This window comes from Amblyomma maculatum, chromosome 1 (genome assembly GCF_055883805.1).
Source record: "Amblyomma maculatum isolate TAMU_Amacu chromosome 1, ASM5588380v1, whole genome shotgun sequence".
Lineage (NCBI taxonomy): Eukaryota > Metazoa > Arthropoda > Arachnida > Ixodida > Ixodidae > Amblyomma > Amblyomma maculatum.
This window is the reverse complement of record NC_139344.1, coordinates 44,891,852-44,898,117: the sequence shown is the minus strand read 5'-3', so window position 1 is coordinate 44,898,117 and position 6,266 is coordinate 44,891,852. Positions and strand designations below refer to the sequence as shown.

At 44.7% G+C, this 6,266-nt stretch overlaps 1 pseudogene; it reads right to left on the bottom strand.

Annotated features, from left to right (window-relative positions):
* Positions 1 to 4,624: 4,624 nt before the first annotated feature.
* Positions 4,625 to 5,963, bottom strand: LOC146202252 (uncharacterized; annotated as a pseudogene).
* Positions 5,964 to 6,266: the final 303 nt, after the last annotated feature.

Here is a 6,266-nt window from a genome sequence, read left to right as displayed (position 1 = left end):
CAGCTATGGAATATACTTTGTATGGTCGGCTATAGATATTTGGCCCAGAAAGCTATAGCCGTTCCTCTGGTAGTCTTTAGGTTTTTCTATGGTCTATTCTATAGAAGTCTTTAACCTATATTTCTGTAGACTTATGGCTTCCTATGTACTGCAGTCTTTAGCATTTCCTATGGTCGCATACAAACGTTTATGGCCAGCTATAAAAAATAAATCCCTTGTATCGTCGGCTATAGATATTTGACCAAAAAAGCTATAGCCTGCTATAGAAGTCTATAACCTATGGACTAAATCTGGTGTCTTGATTTAAGTATTGTCAGCTATAGAATATTCGCGCGCGCGCGTGTGTATGTGCGTGCGTGTGTTTGTGCATGCGCAAGTGTGTATGTGCATGTGTGCACAAGCTCTGTATCCATGGCGGAAGTAGAATGGTGGTGAAGGCTGGGCCCAAAAGCGGTTCAGCGGTACGGCAGCATATATCCACAGGTCGGGGGTCAACCACTCAGATTAACAAATTATACTACTACAAATTAAAAAGTATCAATCACCATAAAAAGAAATGACATTTTGATAACTTCGCTTGTGAATGAGGTAAGGTATTTTATAGATACATTCCTAATATTTTTTAAAAATCTTGATGTTGCATCGGTCAGGAGGCGCTGCCAGAGGTAACCAAGGCAACGGAGGTAACGAAGCTGACGAAGCACGAAACGGTTTCTTATCGCTATCTGCTGCTCGTCTGCTGTGGTGCGGGCCTTGGTGCGCCCGGGAAAGCGTAATTTAGTTCGCAAGTCTAAAAATGTCCCTTTTGCAAAGATTTCGACGTCCTTGCTGGTCGCTGCTCTGTCGCCGTTTGGTGAGATTCAATATCCCCCTCCAGCCGTGTTTTTTTTTTTTTTTTTTTCGTCTCCTTCGTCGTGCGGGCAGTGCGAAGTCTTTTTGCAGCATTGTATTGCGATTAGCGTTTTATGCAAGATGAGTCCGCACAAAGTGAGGAAGCGATGCTCTGTGGCACATTGCGACAGCGTGGACTCAACCGTCGGTGTCTTATTACACCGCTTCCCGGCTGACTTTCACCGGTGAACAGATCTGGAGGTTGCGCACAGATTCACTGTATGCTCTAATGCTCCTGTGTTAAGCACGTTTGTTGATTCTAAAGCTGTCTGGACTGGTGCAACCTTGAAATTGCCTTGAAAACTGCTGTATACTTTCTGCCGAAGAATTTAAATGTGAAGAGTGATCCCAGTGCTCTATGCTCCACGTATGTTTTGATGCACCTACTAATTCACGACATTTTTATTTCAATTGCAGCTGTCATAGCTTTGTTTTCTGTACATGCATGTTTCTTATCTGGTGATGTTTTGTGGCAGGCACTTCAAGCCTTTTCCATGCCTCGGTTGTAGTCATATTGAGATGATTAGCCCGCTTAAACAGCGCTACTGTTTGTGCTGTCTGCGACATACATTTTTATTGTTGTGATTTGTTGCTGTATTTTATTGGCTGATGCAATAAACCATGAATATTGATACCATAATTGTTCACTTGGTACAGTCTGTTGCGAGCTGGGCACGACTTCCCCGTTGTACCAGAGTTTCTGGACCGCACCTTACTGTGCTGAGGGACAAAGTAAATGGCCAAAGTACTTGCATGACTTGCAGCAGTATTTGTATTATGAATCTGCATGCGTGGTCTCTATTTGGAAGTGTTGCGCTGCCTTTCTATGCCGCCACCTTTGCCAACCACTTTCATTGTGGTTGAGCAACTGCTTATAAACAAGGGCGTAAACAACAGAAACTCGAGTTATTTTAGATGGCGAAAGTTGGCGCGCGCTGAAAGGCAACAACCTTCAAAAGATGCAGGCTCGTCAATGCAACGCGGCGGTTTTAAAAAGAAAACTTATTTATAATTCGAGCCAAATAGAACGTATGCGTGACGTCATTTGACGATATGGCCCCCCAATTTTCATAGGTCGCTGGAGCCCATGAGCCGCCATGTTTTGTAGGTATGGGCGTCTATGGAGCCATCGCTACCATAGTACATATACCTTGCTGTATCTTCGGACGTTCATTTTTCAATTCGATAAATAGCTGAAAATTGGCGAGCAGTCCCCACGACTAAAACCATCAAAGGTAGGAGGTACTCACCGCAGGCGTACTTCTATGCGGCGACAGTGCTCCCACCAGTTATACCAACATTGTGACGTAATCCATTTGTCGTACAGCGTTCTAGTTGATGACATACGGTTTCTCGTTGCATACAGCACAGAACTGTTAATCAAGAGTACAAGCCGCACAAGGGATTCGAACAGACGATATATGTACTTATATATAAAGGTGTACGCATTCTGGTCTATAGCTTTTGGTATATACAATATTATATAGCCAGCTAAAACAGGTTATATGGTTGTAGTGGAGGACTCCGGAAATTTCGACCACCTGGGGTTCTTTAACGTGCACTGACATCGCACAGCACACGGGCGCCTTGCTGATCGCCTCTATCGAAAAGCGGCCGCCGAGGCCGGGATTCGATCCCGCATCCTTGGGAACAGTAGTCGAGCGCCGTAACCACTGCGCCACCCCGGAGGGGCGTAGACAGCTAAAGGTAACAAGTATGAATAGTAGCTTCAGGAACATACACGTTTCTTTAACTAGCTAAATCAGCTTATATGGCTTGTAGTCTGTAGCTTTAGAGGCATTCAAATTTCTGTAGACAGCTAAATATATTTGTATTACTAATATTCTATAGCTTCAGGAGCATAAACGTTTATATAGCTTGCTAAAACTGATTCTGTGTATTGCAGTCTGTAGCTTTAGAGTCATTCAAATTTCTATCGACAGTTAATGATAACTGTATGACTAATAGTCTATAGCTTCATGGACATGAAAATGAAAATTAACAGCGAAAAATCTGTCCTACTTCGCGTTACCAACAAGAAAAAACCATTTATATTTTCTTATTCTATAGAGGGCATGCTGTTGGCTGAGGCCACTAAATTTAAGTATCTGGGTGTGACGCTAACGAACAACTGGAAGTGGAATTCCCATATTAGCGATATCTGTTTATCCGCGTTTCGCAGGCTTTGTTTGCTGCGACATAAGCTTAATGATGCCCCATCACAGATTAAAAAACTAGCTTATACAGCCTTAATAAGATCCACATTCGAGTACACATGTGTCATCTGGAATCCACATACAAAGTTAAACAGAAGCGCTTGAAAAAATTCAGCGAAGATCTGTTCGTTTTATCTTCTCGAAGTACAGTCGCACTGACTCTGTTTCAAAACTTGTGCATGATGACGGTATCAGAACTCTGCAGTCCAGACGCAAGTTTGTGCGTCTGAAATTTCTATTTGTATTAATAAACCGCAAACTTGCTCTTGATCATAACCCGTATCTATCCCCTCTTGCAACGCGCATAACCCGCCATACCCATCCCCTTTCTCTTACACCATATTTTGCTAGGACAAACTTATTCAAATTTTCGCTCTTTCCCCGGACTGTTCATGACTGGAATGATTTACCTGAGTATTGCCTTCACTCGCTTGACTCCATTGACAGTGTGCTGCAATCAAATTATTCATGTTATCCTTATGTATTTTGTTTTGGTAACACCGCATCAATTCATCATTTTTTTTTTACTTTTGTGCCCTGATCACGTACCATTGCTCCAGTTTATGTATCTTGTGCTTGTATTTCATCGTACTCTACGTCTTGTATGCCCCTCCTGCCTGGGCCTTTCGCCTGCAGTATCTAATAAATAAATAAATAAATATGGTTTTTTATAGTTAGCTAAAGAGATTTTGTATGGTCCAGAAGCTATAGACAAAGTGGTATAGAATTTTCTATAGCTGCCTATAGATATTTCAATGGCACTTTATAGCCGACTATAAAATTTTATAGATAGACATGAATGACCATAAGCTTCTCCATTGAAGTACATAGACCATTTTTGTATGGAAGATGGGTAGCGGTGGTGGTAGAGGGAGTGGTTAGACAAGGAACTGAAGGGCTGTGTGGCATATTACCAGACGCTGTTGTATATTAGTGGAGAGTGCATACCTGCACGAATAAATTCTGGCAAGCATGCGAAGTAGAAGAATCGAAGCAGCAGCAGTAGAAGTGAGCGCCACCGGCTCTACGCGGACCACATGCAAAGAAGTATCGAACGATGCCTGTTCTTCGCGCCGCACCTGAGGTCAGATCCCGGCGTCGGATGACCTTCACGACTGATAGCAGTACAGCTAAGTCTTTAAAAGTTCATTGCATGTCTCTGCTGCCTATTCCAAACCGAGACCTACACACAATCCATCGCTAGCAGAAATTGGGTGAGCGTTTCCCTTAGATATTTATGAGTAGGTTCTTCGGCATACACTAAGCGTTTACAACAAAATATGCTCAACTACTTCCAGCACGGCGCAGCTGTCGAAGGAGGGAGCGTACACTTGTTCTAAACAAAACGCGCGGTAAGCTATTTGTGAACTCAGCGTTGAGATGAAGTCAATAATAAGCAGTGTCCATAAGCGATTAAGTCGGGTTAGTATTCAAGGTCTGAGATGTGGGTTAATGGTGTTTTTTTGGATTGTAAAACGTTTATTGCCAACAGTCTGAAGGGCATATAGGCCCCTCGCCTAAACGACGGCCAGACGGTCTTGGCTCCTGGCGGCGTCTTCGACCAGTTGGACGACTTTTGTTTGAGTCTCCGGATCGGAGCTGAGTAGGAGAGCCTCCCATTGTTCAAGTGACTTTATTTTTTGTCCCTCCAGGGGGGCAAAAGGGCATTTCCAGAGAATATGGTTGAGATCCGCTTTGGCCTTACATTGCTTACACTCGTTTAAATATTGTCCCGGATAATAACGACTTCACATAACCGGGTTCGGAAACGTATAAGTTTGGAGACGGCGCCAAGAGGTGGCCTGACTCTTTGTCAATGATTTATCAGCGGCGGGGTACTTCGTTCGATTAAGCCTATAATGTTGTGTGATCTCTCTGTAACACACAAGACGACCCCTGTCTGCGAAGCCCTCGGTATGGCCACTGGCTCGAAAAGCAAGACCTCGAGCCAGTTCGTGAGCTGCTTCATTTCCAGCCAGGGATGCGTGTGCAGGTGTCCAGACTATGCGAATTTTGCGGTCGTCCCTTGCAGTCCGCAGGATTCCGTTCAACAGAGGGGAGACCCTCCCTTTGGAAAAGTTCATCACTGCTACCTTTGAGTCACTGACTATCGTTGACGCATCCGTGCCCACTATTGCAAGTGCGATGGCGGCTTCTTCTGCAATTTCGGGACTGCCCGTCGTGATCGAGGCGCCGGCTCGGACATATGTCTCGGCACTAGCTACCGCTCTCACCATTCTCCCCTTCCCGCAATTAGCTGCGTCCACGTAGGCCACGTCTTCTATCGGATAGTTTTTGAAACATTTGCCGAGGGCTTCAGCCCGTTTCTCTCTGCGATCCTTGTGGTGGACGGGATGCATGTTTTTCGGTAGTGGTGGGATCATCAGCCTATCGCGCACGCTCTTAAGCATGTCCACTTTCGGACCTCGCTGACTCTCGTAATTTATTCCTAGTTTCGCTAGGATTTTCCTGCCTGTAACGCTTCCCGACAGCCTTTCGTACTGCTAGATTGTCACGTCTTCCACAATTTCATCCAGTGTGTTGTGAAGACCTAGTTCTAAAAGTTTTGCGGTGGGGGTCCGAATTGGTAAACCCAGCGCCTGCTTGACACTTCTGCGAATGATCCCTTCCAGCTTGGACTTCTCCGCTGCCTTCAGATTAAGGAAAGGAGCTACGTAAGCAATCATACTTATTACAAAGGCTTGAACTAATCTGATTAGATTCGTTTCTTTCATGCCATAGCGCCTATTTGCGATTCTGCGGATGAGCCGCATAGTCTGTTGCGCGCATATCTCCAACTTTTTTATTGTTTCTCCATTGAAACTGTTGTTTTGAATGTACAGCCCTAAGACTCTAATCCTGTCCACCGTCGGGATATCGAGTCCCTGAGCCTTAAGAGATATCCGCGGGGGATCCGACCGTGATTTCATCTTTGGATGGTAAATAAGCATTTCCGATTTTTGCGGGGAGCACCTAAGTCCCCTATCATTTAACGTACTTTTCAACTTCTCCTATGGCCATTTGGAGAGTCTCCCCTATTTGACCGTCGGTTCCTTTGCCAATCCACATAGGAATGTCATCCGCATACATGCAATGACTGAGACCTTCAATCGCTGCTAGTTTGCTAGGAAGCCCGATCATGGCCACGTTGAATAGAAG